The sequence below is a fragment of the Hypanus sabinus genome, chromosome 6, assembly GCF_030144855.1.
Source record: "Hypanus sabinus isolate sHypSab1 chromosome 6, sHypSab1.hap1, whole genome shotgun sequence".
In the NCBI taxonomy this organism is placed as follows: domain Eukaryota; kingdom Metazoa; phylum Chordata; class Chondrichthyes; order Myliobatiformes; family Dasyatidae; genus Hypanus; species Hypanus sabinus.
Window position 1 is genome coordinate 122,508,690 of NC_082711.1, and position 21,091 is coordinate 122,529,780.

Sequence of the window (21,091 nt, forward strand, 5' to 3'; positions counted from 1 at the left end):
TCAGCTGAATGCATTACTTACTATTCTGTGCATTTTCTGTTATGTACGTGTGCATAACTATTCATAGTGAATTCTAATTGAACAGAAACAGAATGAGAAATAATCAGCGCAAAGGAGAACATAAAATCAAGTTGAATTCAGGAACCTTCCACATTGCATTTACTTTTGAACAGCCTTTAGCATTCTACATCTATAAAACTCTGTAGCATTATGACCAACTGGGGATATTGCTTAGTGTAACTCGTAAATTCAGTAGTACCCACATAATATCTGCTGCTGACAACTCGATTTCATTTGGAAAGTTAATTATAAATGGTTACATGTAGAGAGCACATATTAATTTTGGGGAAAATTCAATAGTCCACTCCTTTCAGCTGAAAGCTTTACTGACTATTCTGTGGATTTTCTATTATGTACATGTGCATTACTATTTAGAGTGAATTGTAATTCAATAGAAACACAATGAATAATAATCACAGCAATGGACTAGATAAACTGATGTTGAATTCAAGAACAAACTACAGTGCATTTAATTTTAAACAACCTTTAGCTTTGTATTGCTTTGAAACACTGGAATAACATTATGATCAACGGGTGATACTGCTTAGTGTAACTTTCCCAAATTCAGTAGCACACACATAAAACTTGCTGCAGACTACTCGATATCACATGGAATGTCTATTATAAATGGTTACATGAAGTGAGCAAATAGTAATTTTGCGGAAAATCCAATAGTGCACTCGTTTCAGCTGAATGCATTACTTACTATACTGTGCATTTTCTGTTATGTACGTGTGCATAACTATTCATAGTGAATTGTAATTGAATAGAAACAGAATGAGAAATAATCAGCGCAAAGGAGTACATAAAATCAAGTTGAATTCAAGAACCTTCCACATTGCATTTACTTTTGAACAGCCTTTAGCATTCTACATCTATAAAACTCTGTAGCATTATGAGCAACTGGGGATATTGCTTAGTGTAACTAGTAAATTCAGTAGCACCCACATAATATCTGCAGCTGACAACTGGATATCATTTGGAAAGTAAATTATAAGTGGTTACATAAGAGAGCACATAGTAATTTGGGGGAAAATTCAATAGTCCACTCCTTTCAGCTGAAAGCTTTACTGACTATTCTGTGCATTGTCTATTATGTACACGTGCATAACTATTTAGAGTGAATTGTAATTGAATAGAAACACAATGAATAATACTCACAGCAATGGACTAGATAAACTGATGTTGAATTCAAGAAGCAACTACAGTGCATTTAATGTTAAACAGCCTTTAGCTTTGCATTGCTTTGAAACACTGGAATAACATTATGTTCAACGGGTGATACTGCTTAGTGTAACTTTACCAAATTCAGTAGCACACACATAAAATTTGCTGCAGACTACTCGATATCACATGGTATGTCTATTATAAATGGTTACATGAAGTGAGCAAATAGTAATTTTGGGGAATATCCAATAGTACACTCGTTTCAGCTGAATGCATTACTTACTATTCTGTGCATTTTCTGTTATATACGTGTGCATAACTATTCATAGTGAATTGTAATTGAATAGAAACAGAATGAGAAATAATCAGCGCAAAGGAGTACATAAAATCAAGTTGAATTCAAGAACCTTCCACATTGCTTTTACTTTTGAACAGAAATTAGCATTGTATAGCTATGAAACGCTGGAGTAGCATTATCAGCAACTGGGGATATTGCTTAGTGTAACTAGTAAATTCAGTAGCACCCACATAATATCTGCAGCTGACAACTCGATATCATTTGGAAAGTAAATTATAAGTGGTTACATGAAGAGAGCACATAGAAATTTTGGGGAAAATTCAATAGTCCACTCCTTTCAGCTGAAAGCTTTACTGACTATTCTGTGCATTTTCTATTATGTACACGTGCATAACTATTTAGAGTGAATTGTAATTGAATAGAAACACAATGAATAATACTCACAGCAATGGACTAGATAAACTGATGTTGAATTCAACGAATTCCATGGAGCATGTGGAGATCTTCCAACCACCAGGCATTCTTTCTTTCTTTCTTTCTTTCTTTTTTTTTCTATAGGGCAGTTAGGGGGGAGGGGTTAAGGGGAGGGGGTATGGGTTATATACATTGTTTTTTCATACTTTGTAATCATTTAAAAATGCAATAAAAAATTATTTAAAAAAAAGAACCAACTACAGTGCATTTAATTTTAAACAGCCTTTAGCTTTGTATTGCTTTGAAACACTAGAATAACATTATGATCAACGGGTGATACTGCTTCGTGTAACTTTACCAAATTCTGTAGCAAACACATAAAACTTGCTGCAGACTATTCGATATCATATGGGATGTCTATTGTATGTGGTTACATGAAGAGAGCACATAGTAATTTTGGGGAAAATTCAATAGTCCACTCCTTTCAGCTGAAAGCTTTACTGACTATTCTGTGCATTTTCTCTTATGTACATGTGCATAACTATTTAGAGTGAATTGTAATTGAATAGAAACACCATGAATAATACTCACAGCAATGGACTAGATAAACTGATGTTGAATTCAAGAACCAACTACAGTGCATTTAATTACAAACAGCCATTAGCTTTGTTTTGCTTTGAAACACTGGAATAACATTATGATCAACGGGTGATACTGCTGAGTGTAACTTTACCAAATTCAGTAGCGCACACATACAACTTGCTGCAGACTACTCAATATCATATGGAATGTCTATTATAAATGGTTACATGAAGTGAGCAAATGTTAATTTTGGGGAAAATCCAATAGTACACTCGTTTCAGCTGAATGCATCACTGACTATTCTGTGCATTTTCTGTTATGTACGTGTGCATAACTATTCATAGTGAAATGTAATTGAATAGAAACAGAATGAAACATAATCAGCGCAAAGGAGTACATAAAATCAAGTTGAATTCTAGAACCTTCCACATTGCATTTACTTTTGAACAGCCTTTGGCATTGTACATCTATAAAACTCTGTAGCATTATGAGCAACTGGGTCTTTTGCTTAGTGTAACTAGTAAATTCAGTAGCACCCACAGAATATCTGCTGCTGACAACTCGATATCATTTGGAAAGTTAATTATACATGGTTACATGAAGAGAGCACATAGTAATTTTGGGGAAAATTCAATAGTACACTCCTCTCAGCTGAAATCTTTACTGACTATTCTGTGCATTTTCTATTATGTACATGTGCATAACTATTTAGAGTGAATTGTAATTGAATAGAAACACAATGAATAATACTCACAGCAATGGACTAGATAAGCTGGTGTTGAATTCACGAACCTACCACAGTGCATTTAATTTTAAACAGCCTTTAGCGTTGTATTGCTTTGAAACACTGGAATAACATTATGATCAACGGGTGATACTGCTAAGTGTAACTTTACCAAATTCAGTAGCACACACATAAAACTTGCTGCAGACTACTCGATATCATATGGAATGTTTATTATAAATGGTTACATGAAGTGAGCAAATAGTAATTTGGGGGAAAATTCAATAGTACACTCGTTTCAGCTGTATGCATTACTTACTATTCTGTGCATTTTCTGTTATGTACGTGTGCATAACTATTCATAGTGAATTGTAATTGAATAGAAACAGAATGAAAGATAATCAGCGCAAAGGAGTACATAAAATCAAGTTGAATTCAAGAACCTTCCACATTGCATTTACTTTTCAAAAGCCTTTAGCATTCTACAGCTATGAAAATCTGGAGTAGCATTATGAGCAACTGGGGATATTGCTTAGTGTAACTTTACCAAATTCAGTAGCACCCACATAATATCAGCTGCTGACAACTCGATATCATTTGGAAAGTTAAGTATACATGGTTACATGAAGAGAGCACATAGTAATTTTGGGGAAAATTCAATAGCACACTCCTTTCAGCTGAAAGCTTTACTGCCTATTCTGTGCACTTTCTATTATGTACACGTGCATAACTATTTAGAGTGAATTGTAATTGAATAGAAACACAATGAATAATACTCACAGCAATGGACTAGATAAGCTGATGTTGAATTCAAGAAGAAACTACAGTGCATTTTATTTTAAACAGCCTTTAGCTTTGTATTGCTTTGTAACACTGGAATAACATTATGATCAACGGGTGATACTGCTTAGTGTAACATTACCAAATTCAGTAGCACACACATAAAACTTGCTGCAGACTACTCGATATCACATGGGATGTCTATTATAAATGGTTACATGAAGTGAGCAAATAGTAATTTTGGGGAAAATCCAATAGTACACTCGTTTCAGCTGAATGCATTACTTACTATTCTGTGCATTTTCTGTTATGTACGTGTGCATAACTATTCATAGTGAATTGTAATTGATCAGAAACAGAATGAGAAATAATCAGCGCAAAGCAGAACATAAAATCAAGTTGAATTCAGGAACCTTCCACATTGCATTTACTTTTGAACAGCCTTTACCATTCTACATCTATAAAACTCTGTAGCATTATGAGCAACTGGGGATATTGCTTAGTGTAACTTTACCAAATTCAGTAGCACTCACATAATATCAGCTGCTGACAACTCGATATCATTTCGAAAGTTAATTATACATGGTTACCTGAAGAGAGCACATAGCAATTTTGGGGAATATTCAATAGTACACTCCTTTCAGCTGAAAGCTTTACTGACTATTCTGTGCATTTTCTATTATGTACATGTGCATAACTATTTAGAGTGAATTGTAATTGAATAGAAACAGAATGGATAATACTCACAGCAATGGACTAGATAAACTGATGTTGAATTCAAGAACAAACTATAGTGCATTTAATGTTAAACAGCCTTTAGCTTTGTATTGCTTTGAAACACTGGAATAACATTATGATCAACGGGTGGTACTGCTAAGTGTAACTTTACCAAATTCCATAGCACACACATAAAACTTGCTGCAGACTACTCTATATCATATGGAATGTCTATTATAAATGGTTACATGAAGTGAGCAAATAGTAATTTTGGGGAAAATGAAATAGTACACTCGTTTCAGCTGAATGCATTACTTACTATTCTGTGCATTTTCTGTTATGTACGTGTGCATAACTATTCACAGTGAATTGTAATTGAATAGAAACAGAATGAGAAATAATCAGCGCAAAGGAGAACATAAAATCAAGTTGAATTCAAGAACCTTCCACATTGCATTTACTTTTGAACAGAAATTAGCATTGTATAGCTATGAAACGCTGGAGTAGCATTGTCAGCAACTGGGGATATTGCTTAGTGTAACTAGTAAATTCAGTAGCACCCACATAATATCTGCAGCTGACAACTCGATATCATTTGGAAAGTAAATTATAAGTGGTTACATGAAGAGAGCACATAGTAATTTTGGGGAAAATTCAATAGTCCACTCCTTTCAGCTGAAAGCTTTACTGACTATTCTGTGCATTTTCTATTATGTACACGTGCATAACTATTTAGAGTGAATTGTAATTGAATAGAAACACAATGAATAATACTCACAGCAATGGACTAGATAAACTGATGTTGAATTCAAGAACCAACTACAGTGCATTTAATGTTAAACAACCTTTAGCTTTGTATTGCTTTGAAACACTGGAATAACATTATGATCAACGGGTGATACTGCTTAGTGTAACTTTACCAAATTCAGTAGCACACACATAAAACTTGCTGCAGACTACTCGATATCACATGGTATGTCTATTATAAATGGTTACATGAAGTGAGCAAATAGTAATTTTGGGGAAAATCCAATAGTACACTCGTTTCAGCTGAATGCATTACTTACTATTCTGTGCATTTTCTGTTATATACGTGTGCATAACTATTCATAGTGAATTGTAATTGAATAGAAACAGAATGAGAAATAATCAGCGCAAAGGAGTACATAAAATCAAGTTGAATTCAAGAACCTTCCACATTGTATTTACTTTTGAACAGCCTTTAGCATTGTACATCTATAAAACTCTGTAGCATTATGAACAACTGGGGATATTGCTTAGTGTAACTAGTAAATTCAGTAGCACCCACATAATATCTGCTGCTGACAACTGGATATCATTTGGAAAGTAAATTATAAGTGGCTACATGAAGAGAGCACATAGTAATTTTGGGGAAAATTCAATAGTCCACTCCTTTCAGCTGAAAGCTTTACTGACTATTCTGTGCATTTTTTATTATGTGCATGTGCATAACTATTTAGAGTAAATTGTAATTGAATAGAAACACAATGAATAATACTCACAGCAATGGACTAGATAAACTGATGTTGAATTCAACGAATTCCATGGAGCATGTGGAGATCTTCCAACCACCAGGCATTCTTTCTTTCTTTCTTTCTTTCTTTTTTTTTCTATAGGGCAGTTAGGGGGGAGGGGTTAAGGGGAGGGGGTATGGGTTATATACATTGTTTTTTCATACTTTGTAATCATTTAAAAATGCAATAAAAAATTATTTAAAAAAAAGAACCAACTACAGTGCATTTAATTTTAAACAGCCTTTAGCTTTGTATTGCTTTGAAACACTAGAATAACATTATGATCAACGGGTGATACTGCTTCGTGTAACTTTACCAAATTCAGTAGCAAACACATAAAACTTGCTGCAGACTACTCGATATCATATGGGATGTCTATTGTATGTGGTTACATGAAGAGAGCATATAGTAATTTTGGGGAAAATTCAATAGTCCACTCCTTTCAGCTGAAAGCTTTTCTGACTATTCTGTGCATTTTCTATTATGTACATGTGCATAACTATTTAGAGTGAATTGTAATCGAATAGAAAAACAATGAATAATACTCACAGGAATGGACTAGATAAGCTGACGTTGAATTCAAGAACAAACTACAGTGCATTTAATTTTAAACAGCCTTTAGCTTTGTATTCCTTTGTAACACTGGAATAACATTATGATCAACGGGTGATACTGCTTAGTGTAACTTTACCAAATTCAGAAGCACACACATAACACTTGCGGCAGACTACTCGATATCATATGGGATGTCTGTTATAAATGGTTACATGAAGTGAGCAAATAGTAATTTTGGGGAAAATCCAATAGTACACTCGTTTCAGCTGAATGCATTACTTCCTATTCTGTGCATTTTCTGTTATGTACATGTGCATATGCATTCATAGTGAATTGTAATTGAATAGAAACAGAATGAATAATAATCAGCGCACAGGAGTACATAAAATCAAGTTGAATTCAAGAAACTTCCACATTGCATTTACTTTTGAACAGCCTTTAGCATTCTACAGCTATGAAACTCTGGAGTAGCATTATGAGCAACTGGGAATATTGCTTAGTGTAACTTTACCAAATTCAGTAGCACACACATAATATCAGCTGCTGACAACTCGATATCATTTCGAAAGTTAATTATACATGGTTACCTGAAGAGAGCACATAGTAATTTTGGGGAAAATTCAATAGTCCACTCCTTTCAGCTGAAAGCTTTACTGACTATTCTGTGCATTTTCTCTTATGTACATGTGCATAACTATTTAGAGTGAATTGTAATTGAATAGAAACACAATGAATAATACTCACAGCAATGGACTAGATAAACTGATGTTGAATTCAAGAACCAACTACAGTGCATTTAATTACAAACAGCCTTTAGCTTTGTATTGCTTTGAAACACTGGAATAACATTATGATCAACGGGTGATACTGCATAGTGTAACATTCCCAAATTCAGTAGCACACACATAAAACTTGCTCCAGACTACGCGATATCACATGGTATGTCTATTATAAATGGTTACATGAAGTGAGCAAATAGTAATTTGGGGGAAAATTCAATAGCACACTCGTTTCAGCTGAATGCATTACTTACTATTCTGTGCATTTTCTGTTATGTACGTGTGCATAACAATTCATAGTGAATTGTAATTGAATAGAAACAGAATGAGAAATAATCAGCGCAAAGGAGTACATAAAATCAAGTTGAATTCAAGAACCTTCCACATCGCATTTACTTTTGAACAGCCTTTAGCATTGTACATCTATAAAACTCTGTAGCATTATGAGCAACTGGGGATATTGCTTAGTGTAACTAGTAAATTCAGTAGCACCCACATAATATCTGCAGCTGACAACTCGATATCATTTGGAAAGTAAATTCTAAGTGGTTACATGAAGAGAGCACGTAGTAATTTGGGGGAAAATTCAACAGTGCACTCCTTTCAGCTTAAAGCATTGCAGACTATTCTGTGCATTTTCTATTATGTACATGTGCATTACTATTTAGAGTGAATTGTAATTGAATAGAAACACAATGAATAATACTCACTGCAATGGACTAGATAAACTGATGTTGAATTCAAGAACCATCTACTGTGTATTTAATTTTAAACAGCCTTTAGATTTGTATTGCTTTGAAACACTGGAATAACATTATGATCAACGGGTGATAGTGTAACTTTACCAAATTCAGTAGCACACACATAAAACTTGCTGCAGACTACTCGATATCAAATGGGATGTCTATTATAAATGGTTACATGAAGTGAGCAAATAGTAATTTTGGGGAAAATCCAATAGTACACTCGTTTCAGCTGAATGCATTACTTACTATTCTGTGCATTTTCTGTGACGTACGTGTGCATAACTATTCATAGTGAATTGTAATTGAATAGAAACAGAATGAGAAATAATCAGCGCAAAGGAGTACATAAAATCAAGTTGAATTCAAGAACCTTCCACATCGCATTTACTTTTGAAGGGCCTTTAGCATTGTACATCTATAAAACTGTGGAGTAGCATTTTGAGCAACTGGGGATATTGCTTAGTGTAACTAGTAAATTCAGTAGCACCCACATAATATCTGCAGCTGACAACTCGATATCATTTGGAAAGTAAATTATAAGTGGTTACATGAAGAGAGCACATAGTAATTTTGGGGAAAATTCAATAGTGCACTCCTTTCAGCTGAAAGCATTACAGACTATTCTGTGCATTTTCTATTATGTACATGTGCATTACTATTCAGAGTGAATTGTAATTGAATAGAAACACAATGAATAATACTCACTGCAATGGACTAGATAAACTGATGTTGAATTCAAGAACCATCTACAGTGTATTTAATTTTAAACAGCCTTTAGATTTGTATTGCTTTGAAACACTGGAATAACATTATGATCAACGGGTGATACTGCTCAGTGTAACTTTACCAAATTTAGTAGCACACACATAAAACTTGCTGCAGACTACTTGATATCATATGGAATGTATATTATAAATGGTAACATGAAGTCAGCAAATAGTAATTTTGGGGAAAATTCAATAGTCCACTCGTTTCAGCTGAATGCATTACTTACTATTCTGTGCATTTTCTGTTATGTACATGTGCATAACTATTCATAGTGAATTGTAATTGAATAGAAACAGAATGAAAAATAATCAGCGCAAAGGAGTACATAAAATCTTTTGAATTCAAGAACCTTCCACATCGCATTTACTTTTGAACGGCCTTTAGCATTGTACATCTATAAAACTCTGGAGTAGCATTATGAGCAACTGGAGATATTGCTTAGTGTAACTAGTAAATTCAGTAGCACCCACATAATATCTGCTGCTGACAACTCGATATCATTTGGAAAGTAAATTATAAGTGGTTACATGAAGAGAGCACATACTAATTTTGGGGAAAATTCAATAGTCCACTCCTTTCAGCTGAAAGCATTACTGAGTATTCTGTACATTTTCTATTATGTACATGTGCATAACTATTTAGAGTGAATTCTAATTGAATAGAAACACAATGAATAATACTCACAGCAATGGACTAGATAAGCTGGTGTTGAATTCACGAACCTACTACAGTGCATTTAATTTTAAACAGCCTTTAGAGTTGTATTGCTTTGAAACACTGGAATAACATTATGATCAACGGGTGATACTGCTTAGTGTAACTTTACCAAATTCAGTAGCACACACATAAAACTTGCTGCAGACTACTCGATATCATATGGAATGTTTATTATAAATGGTTACATCAAGTGAGCAAATAGTAATTTTTGGGAAAATTCAATAGTACACTCGTTTGAGCTGAATGCATTACTATTCTGTGCATTTTCTGTTATGTATGTGTGCATAACTATTCATAGTGAATTGTAATTGAATAGAAACAGAATGAAAAATAATCAGCTCAAAGGTGTACTTAAAATCAAGTTGAATTCAAGAACCTTCCACATCGCATTTACTTTTGAACAGCCTTTAGCATTGTACATCTATATAACTCTGTAGCATTATGAGCAACTGGGGATATTGCTTAGTGTAACTAGTAAATTCAGTAGCACCCACATGATATCTGCTGCTGACAACTCGATATCAATTGGAAAGTTAATTATACATGGTTACATGAAGAGAGCACATAGTAATTTTGGGGAAAATTCAATAGTACATTCCTCTCAGCTGAAAGCTTTACTGACTATTCTGTGCATTTTCTACTATGTACATGTGCAGAACTATTTAGAGTGAATTGTAATTGAATAGAAACACAATGAATAATACTCTCAGCAATAGACTAGATAAACCGATTTTGAATTCAAGAACCTACTACAGTGCATTCAATGTTAAACAGCCTTTTGCTTTGTATTGCTTTGAAACCCTGGAATAACATTATGATCTACTGGTGATATTGCTTTGTGTAACTTTATCAAATTCAGTAGCACACACATAAAACTTGCTGCAGACTACTCGATATCATATGGGATGTCTATTATGAATGGTTACATGAAGTGAGCAAATAGTAATTTTGGGGAAAATCCAATAGTACACTCGTTTCAGCTGAATGCATTACTTACTATTCTGAGCATTTTCTGTTATGTACGTGTGCATAACTATTCATAGTGAATTGCAATTGAATAGAAACAGAATGAATAATAATCAGCGCAAAGGAGTACATAAAATCAAGTTGAATTCAAGATCCTTCCACATTGTATTTACTTTTGAACAGCCTTTAGCATTGTACAGCTATGAAACCCTGGAGAAGCATTATGAGCAACTGGGTATATTGCTTAGTGTAACTTTACCAAATTCAGTAGCACCCACATAATATCTGCTGCTGACAACTCGATATCATTTGGAAAGTAAATTATAAGTGTTTACATGAAGAGAGCACATAGTAATTTTGGGGAAAATCCAATAGTGCACTCCTTTCAGCTGAAAGCATTACTGACTATTCTGTGCATTTTCTATTATGTACATGTGCATAACTATTTAGAGTGAATTGTAATTGAATAGAAACACAATGAATAATACTCTCAGCAATGGACTAGATAAACTGATGTTGAATTCAAGAACCAACTGCAGTGCATTTAATTTTAAACAGCCTTTAGCGTTGTATTCCTTTGAAACACTGGAATAACATTGTGATCAACGGGAGAGATTGCTTTGTGTAACTTTATCAAATTCAGTAGCACACACATAAAACTTGCTGCAGACTACTTGATATCATATGGAATGTTTATTATAAATGGTTACATGAAGTCTGCAAATAGTAATTTTGGGGAAAATTCAATAGTCCACTCGTTTCAGCTGAATGCATTACTTACTATTCTGTGCATTTTCTGTTATGTACATGTGCATAACTATTCATAGTGAATTGTAATTGAATAGAAACAGAATGAAAAATAATCAGCGCAAAGGAGTATATAAAATCAAGTTGAATTCAAGAACCTTCCACATCGCATTTACTTTTGAACGGCCTTTAGCATTGTACATCTATAAAACTCTGGAGTAGCATTATGAGCAACTGGAGATATTGCTTAGTGTAACTAGTAAATTCAGTAGCACCCACATAATATCTGCTGCTGACAACTCGATATCATTTGGAAAGTATATTATAAGTGGTTATATGAAGAGAGCACATAGTAATTTTGGGGAAAATTCAATAGTCCACTCCTTTCAGCTGAAAGCATTACTGAGTATTCTGTGCATTTTCTATTATGTACATGTGCATAACTATTTAGAGTGAATTCTAATTGAATAGAAACACAATGAATAATACTCACAGCAATGGACTAGATAAGCTGGTGTTGAATTCACGAACCTACTACAGTGCATTTAAATTTAAACAGCCTTTAGCGTTGTATTGCTTTGAAACACTGGAATAACATTATGATCAACGGGTGATACTGCTTAGTGTAACTTTACCAAATTCAGTAGCACACACATAAAACTTGCTGCAGACTACTCGATATCATATGGAATGTTTATTATAAATGGTTACATGAAGTGAGCAAATAGTAATTTGGGGGAAAATTCAATATTACACTCGTTTCAGCTGAATGCATTACTTACTATTCTGTGCATTTTCTGTTATGTACATGTGCATAACTATTCATAGTGAATTGTAATTGATTAGAAACAGAATGAATAATAATCAGCGCAAAGGAGTACATAAAATCAAGTTGAATTCAAGAACCTTCCACATCGCATTTACTTTTGAACGGCCTTTAGCATTGTAAATCTATAAAACTCTGGAGTAGCATTATGAGCAACTGGGAATATTGCTTAGTGTAACTTTACCAAATTCAGTAGCACCCACATGATATCAGCTGCTGACAACTCGATATCATTTGGAAAGTTAATTATACATGGTTACATGAAGAGAGCACATAGTAATTTTGGGGACAATTCAACAGTACACTCCTCTCAGCTGAAAGCTTTACTGACTATTCTGTGCATTTTTAATTATGTACATGTGCATAACTATTTAGATTGAATTGTAATTGAATAGAAACACAATGAATAATACTCACAGCAATAGACTATATAAACCGATTTTGAATTCAAGAACCTACTACAGTGCATTCAATGTTAAACAGACTTTAGCTTTGTATTGCGTTGAGACACTGGAATAAATTATGATCCACTGGTGATATTGCTTTGTGTAACTTTATCAAATTCAGTGGCACACACATAAAACGTGCTGCAGACTACTCGATATCATATGGAATGTTTATTATAAATGGTTACATGAAGTCAGCAAATAGTAATTTTGGGGAAAATTCAATAGTCCACTCCTTTCAGCTGAATGCATTACTTACTATTCTGTGCATTTTCTGTTATGTACATGTGCATAACTATTCATAGTGAATTGTAATTGAATAGAAACAGAATGAAAAATAATCAGCGCAAAGGAGTACATAAAATCAAGTTGAATTCAAGAACCTTCCACATTGCATTTACTTTTGAACAGCCTTTAGCATTCTACCGCTATGAAACTCTGGATTAGCATTATGAGCAACTGGGGATATTGCTTAGTGTAACTAGTAAATTCAGTAGTACCCACATAATATCTGCTGCTGACAACTCGATATCATTTGGAAAGTAAATTATAAGTGGTTACATGAAGAGAGCACATAGTAATTTTGGGGAAAATTCAATAGTACACTCGTTTCAGCTGAATGCATTACTTACTATTCTGTGCATTTTCTGTTATGTACATGTGCATAACTATTCATAGTGAATTGTAATTGAATAGAAACACAATGAATAATACTCTCAGCAATGGACTAGATAAACTGATGTTGAATTCAAGAACCAACTGCAGTGCATTTAATTTTAAACAGCCTTCAGCGTTGTTTTCCTTTGAAACACTGGAATAACATTGATCAAAGGGTGATACTGCTTAGTGTAACTTTACCAAATTCAGTAGCACACACATAAAACTTGCTGCAGACTACTCGATATCATTTGGAAAGTAAATTATAAGTGGTTACATGAAGAGAGCACATAGTAATTTTGGGGAGAATTCAATAGTCCACTCCTTTCAGCTGAAAGCATTACTGAGTATTCTGTGCATTTTCTATTATGTACGCGCATAACTATTTAGAGTGAATTGTAATTGAATAGAAACACAATGAATAATACTCACAGCAATAGACTATATAAACCGATTTTGAATTCAAGAACCTACTACAGTGCATTCAATGTTAAACAGACTTTAGCTTTGTATTGCGTTGAAACACTGGAATAACATTATGATCCACTGGTGATATTGCTTTGTGTAACTTTATCAAATTCAGTGGCACACACATAAAACGTGCTGCAGACTACTCGATATCATATGGAATGTTTATTATAAATGGTTACATGAAGTGAGCAAATAGTAATTTTGGGGAAAATTCAATATTACACTCGTTTCAGCTGAATGCATTACTTACTATTCTGTGCATTTTCTGTTATGTACATGTGCATAACTATTCATAGTGAATTGTAATTGAATAGAAACAGAATGAAAAATAATCAGCGCAAAGGAGTACATAAAATCAAGTTGAATTCAAGAACCTTCCACATCGCATTTACTTTTGAACTGCCTTTAGCATTGTACATCTATAAAACTGTGGAGTAGCATTATGAGCAACTGGGGATATTGCTTAGTGTAACTAGTAAATTCAGTAGCACCCACATAATCTCTGCTGCTGACAACTCGATATCATTTGGAAAGTAAATTATAAGTGGTTACATGAAGAGAGCACATAGTAATTTTGGGGAAAATCCAATAGTGCACTCCTTTCAGCTGAAAGCATTACTGACTATTCTGTGCATTTTCTATTATGTACATGTGCATAACTATTTAGAGTGAATTGTAATTGAATAGAAACACAATGAATAATACTCTCAGCAATGGACTAGATAAACTGATGTTGAATTCAAGAACCAACTGCAGTGCATTTAATTTTAAACAGCCTTTAGCGTTGTATTCCTTTGAAACACTGGAATAACATTGGGATCAACGGGTGATATTGCTTTGTGTAACTTTATCAAATTCAGTAGCACACACATAAAACTTGCTGCAGACTACTCGATATCATATGGAATGTTTATTATAAATGGTTACATGAAGTGAGCAAATAGTAATTTTGGGGAAAATCCAATAGTACACTCGTTTCAGCTGAATGCATTACTTACTATTCTGTGCATTTTCTGTTATGTACGTGTGCATAACTATTCATAGTGAATGGTAATTGAATAGAAACAGAATGAGAAATAATCAGCGCAAAGGAGAACATAAAATCAAGTTGAAATCAGGAACCTTCCACATTGCATTTACTTTTGAACAGCCTTTAGCATTGTACATCTATAAAACTCTGTAGCATTATGAGCAACTGGGGATATTGCTCAGTGCAACTAGTAAATTCAGTAGCACCCAGATAATATCTGCTGCTGACAACTCGATTTCATTTGGAAAGTTAATTATGCATGGTTACATGTAGAGAGCACATATTAATTTTGGGGAAAATTCAATAGTCCACTCCTTTCAGCTGAAAGCTTTACTGACTATTCTGTGCATTTTCTATTATGTACATGTGCATTACTATTCAGAGTGAATTGTAATTGAATAGAAACACAATGAATAATACTCACTGCAATGGACTAGATAAACTGATGTTGAATTCAAGAACCATCTACAGTGTATTTAATTTTAAACAGCCTTTAGATTTGTATTGCTTTGAAACACTGGAATAACATTATGATCAACGGGTGATACTGCTCAGTGTAACTTTACCAAATTTAGTAGCACACACATAAAACTTGCTGCAGACTACTCGATATCATATGGAATGTCTATTATAAATGGTTGCATGAAGTCAGCAAATAGTAATTTTGGGGAAAATTCAATAGTCCACTCGTTTCAGCTGAATGCATTACTTACTATTCTGTGCATTTTCTGTTATGTACATGTGCATAACTATTCATAGTGAATTGTAATTGAATAGAAACAGAATGAAAAATAATCAGCGCAAAGGAGTACATAAAATCATTTGAATTCAAGAACCTTCCACATCGCATTTACTTTTGAACGGCCTTTAGCATTGTACATCTATAAAACTCTGGAGTAGCATTATGAGCAACTGGAGATATTGCTTAGTGTAACTAGTAAATTCAGTAGCACCCACATAATATCTGCTGCTGACAACTCGATATCATTTGGAAAGTAAATTATAAGTGGTTACATGAAGAGAGCACATAGTAATTTTGGGGAAAATCCAATAGTGCACTCCTTTCAGCTGAAAGCATTACTGACTATTCTGTGCATTTTCTATTATGTACATGTGCATAACTATTTAGAGTGAATTGTAATTGAATAGAAACACAATGAATAATACTCTCAGCAATGGACTAGATAAACTGATGTTGAATTCAAGAACCAACTGCAGTGCATTTAATTTTAAACAGCCTTTAGCGTTGTATTCCTTTGAAACACTGGAATAACATTGTGATCAACGGGAGACATTGCTTTGTGTAACTTTATCAAATTCAGTAGCACACACATAAAACTTGCTGCAGACTACTCGATATCATATGGAATATTTATTATAAATGGTTACATGAAGTCTGCAAATAGTAATTTTGGGGAAAATTCAATAGTTCACTCGTTTCAGCTGAATGCATTACTTACTATTCTGTGCATTTTCTGTTATGTACATGTGCATAACTATTCATAGTGAATTGTAATTGAATAGAAACAGAATGAAAAATAATCAGCGCAAAGGAGTATATAAAATCAAGTTGAATTCAAGAACCTTCCACATCGCATTTACTTTTGAACGGCCTTTAGCATTGTACATCTATAAAACTCTGGAGTAGCATTATGAGCAACTGGAGATATTGCTTAGTGTAACTAGTAAATTCAGTAGCACCCACATAATATCTGCTGCTGACAACTCGATATCATTTGGAAAGTAAATTATAAGTAGTTACATGAAGAGAGCACATAGTAATTTTGGGGAAAATTCAATAGTCCACTCCTTTCAGCTGAAAGCATTACTGAGTATTCTGTGCATTTTGTATTATGTACATGTGCATAACTATTTAGAGTGAATTCTAATTGAATAGAAACACAATGAATAATACTCACAGCAATGGACTAGATAAGCTGGTGTTGAATTCACGAACCTACTACAGTGCATTTAATTTTAAACAGCCTTTAGCGTTGTATTGCTTTGAAACACTGGAATAACATTATGATCAACGGGTGATACTGCTTAGTGTAACTTTACCAAATTCAGTAGCACACACATAAAACTTGCTGCAGACTACTCGATATCATATGGAATGTTTATTATAAATGGTTACATGAAGTGAGCAAATAGTAATTTGGGGGAAAATTCAATATTACACTCGTTTCAGCTGAATGCATTACTTACTATTCTGTGCATTTTCTGTTATGTACATGTGCATAACTATTCATAGTGAATTGTAATTGATTAGAAACAGAATGAAAAATAATCAGCGCAAAGGAGTACATAAAATCAAGTTGAATTCAAGAACCTTCCACATCGCATTTACTTTTGAACGGCCTTTAGCATTGTACATCTATAAAACTGTGGAGTAGCATTATGAGCAACTGGGGATATTGCTTAGTGTAACTAGTAAATTCAGTAGCACCCACATAATCTCTGCTGCTGACAACTCGATATCATTTGGAAAGTAAATTATAAGTGGTTACATGAAGAGAGCACATAGTAATTTTGGGGAAAATCCAATAGTGCACTCCTTTCAGCTGAAAGCATTACTGACTATTCTGTGCATTTTCTATTATGTACATGTGCATAACTATTTAGAGTGAATTGTAATTGAATAGAAACACAATGAATAATACTCTCAGCAATGGACTAGATAAACTGATGTTGAATTCAAGAACCAACTGCAGTGCATTTAATTTTAAACAGCCTTCAGCGTTGTTTTCCTTTGAAACACTGGAATAACATTGATCAAAGGGTGATACTGTTTAGTGTAACTTTACCAAATTCAGTAGCACACACATAAAACTTGCTGCAGACTACTCGATATCATATGGAATGTCTATTATAAATGGTTACATGAAGTGAGCAAATAGTAATTTTAGGGAAAATTCAATAGTCCACTCCTTTCAGCTGAAAGCATTACTGACTATTCTGTGCATTTTCTATTATGTACATGTGCATAACTATTTAGAGTGAATTGTAATTGAATAGAAACACAATGAATAATACTCTCAGCAATGGACTAGATAAACCGATTTTGAATTCAAGAACCTACTACAGTGCATTCAATGTTAAACAGACTTTAGCTTTGTATTGCGTTGAAACACTGGAATAACATTATGATCCACTGGTGATATTGCTTTGTGTAACTTTATAAAATTCAGTGGCACACACATAAAACGTGCTGCAGACTACTCGATATCATATGGAATGTTTATTATAAATGGTTACATGAAGTGAGCAAATAGTAATTTTGGGGAAAATTCAATAGTACACTCGTTTCAGCTGAATGCATTACTTACTATTCTGTGCATTTTCTGTTATGTACATGTGCATAACTATTCATAGTGAATTGTAATTGAATAGAAACAGAATGAAAAATAATCAGCGCAAAGGAGTACATAAAATCAAGTTGAATTCAAGAACCTTCCACATCGCATTTACTTTTGAACTGCCTTTAGCATTGTACATCTATAAAACTGTGGAGTAGCATTATGAGCAACTGGGGATATTGCTTAGTGTAACTAGTAAATTCAGTAGCACCCACATAATCTCTGCTGCTGACAACTCGATATCATTTGGAAAGTAAATTATAAGTGGTTACATGAAGAGAGCACATAGTAATTTTGGGGAAAATCCAATAGTGCACTCCTTTCAGCTGAAAGCATTACTGACTATTCTGTGCATTTTCTATTATGTACATGTGCATAACTATTTAGAGTGAATTGTAATTGAATAGAAACACAATGAATAATACTCTCAGCAATGGACTAGATAAACTGATGTTGAATTCAAGAACCAACTGCAGTGCATTTAATTTTAAACAGCCTTTAGCGTTGTATTCCTTTGAAACACTGGAATAACATTGTGATCAACGGGTGATATTGCTTTGTGTAACTTTATCAAATTCAGTAGCACACACATAAAACTTGCTGCAGACTACTCGATATCATATGGAATGTTTATTATAAATGGTTACATGAAGTGAGCAAATAGTAATTTTAGGGAAAATTCAATTGTCCACTCGTTTCAGCTGAATGCATTACTTACTATTCTGTGCATTTTCTGTTATGTACATGTGCATAACTATTCATAGTGAATTGTAATTGAATAGAAACAGAATGAAAAATAATCAGCTCAAAGGAGTACATAAAATCAAGTTGAATTCAAGAACCTTCCACATTGCATTTACTTTTGAACAGCCTTCAGCATTCTACAGCAATGAAACTCTGGAGTAGCATTATGAGCAACTGGGAATATTGCTTAGTGTAACTTTACCAAATTCAGTAGCACCCACATAATATCAGCTGCTGACAACTCGATATCATTTGGAAAGTTAATTATACATGGTTACATGAAGAGAGCACATAGTAATTTTGGGGAAAATTCAATAGTACACTCCTTTCAGCTGAAAGCTTTACTGACTATTCTGTGCATTTTCTATTATGTACATGTGCATAACTATTTAGAGTGAATTGTAATTGAATAGAAACACAATGAATAATACTCTCAGCAATGGACTAGATAAACTGATGTTGAATTCAAGAACCAACTGCAGTGCATTTAATTTTAAACAGCCTTCAGCGTTGTTTTCCTTTGAAACACTGGAATAACATTGATCAAAGGGTGATACTGTTTAGAGTAACTTTACCAAATTCAGTAGCACACACATAAAACTTGCTGCAGACTACTCGATATCATATGGAATGTCTATTATAAATGGTTACATGAAGTGAGCAAATAGTAATTTTAGGGAAAATTCAATAGTCCACTCCTTTCAGCTGAAAGCATTACTGAGTATTCTGTGCATTTTCTATTATGTACGCGCATAACTATTTAGAGTGACTTGTAATTGAATCGAAACACAATGAATAATACTCACAGCAATAGACTAGATAAACCGATTTTGAATTCAAGAACCTACTACAGTGCATTCAATGTTAAACAGACTTTAGCTTTGTATTGCTTTGAAACACTGGAAAAACATTTTGATCCACTGGTGATATTGCTTTGTGTAACTTTATCAAATTCAGTGGCACACACATAAAACTTGCTGCAGACTACTCGATATCATATGGAATGTTTATTATAAATGGTTACATGAAGTGAGCAAATAGTAATTTTGGGGAAAATTCAATAGTACACTCGTTTCAGCTGAATGCATTACTTACTATTCTGTGCATTTTCTGTTATGTACGTGTGCATAACTATTCATAGTGAATTGTAATTGAATAGAAACAGAATGAATAATAATCAGCGCAAAGGAGTACATAAAATCAAGTTGAATTCAAGAACCTTCCACATTGCATTTACTTTTGAACAGCCTTTAGCATTGTACAGCTGTGAAACGATGGAGTAGCATTATGAGCAACTGGGGACATTGCTAAGTGTGACTACTAAATTCAGTAGCACCCACATGATATCAGCTGCTGACAACTCGATATCATTTGGAAAGTTAATTATACATGGTTACATGAAGAGAGCACATAGTAATTTTGGGGAAAATTCAACAGTACACTCCTCTCAGCTGAAAGCTTTACTGACTATTCTGTGCATTTTTAATTATGTACATGTGCATAACTATTTAGATTGAATTGTAATTGAATAGAAACACAATGAATAATACTCATAGCAATAGACTATATAAACCGATTTTGCATTCAAGAACGTACTACAGTGCATTCAATGTTAAACAGACTTTAGCTTTGTATTGCGTTGAAACACTGGAATAACATTATGATCCACTGGTGATATTGCTTTGTGTAACTTTACCAAATTCAGTAGCACACACATAAAACTTGCTGCAGACTACTCGATATCATATGGAATGTTTATTATAAATGGTTACATGAAGTGAGCAAATAGTAATTTTGGGGAAAATTCAATAGTACCCTCGTTTCAGCTGAATGCATTTCTTACTATTCTGGGCATTTTCTGTTATGTACGTGTGCATAACTATTCATAGTGAATTGTAATTGAATAGAAACAGAATGAATAATAATCAGCGCAAAGGAGTACATAAAATGAAGTTGAATTCAAGAACCTTCCACATTGCATTTACTTTTGAACAGCCTTTAGC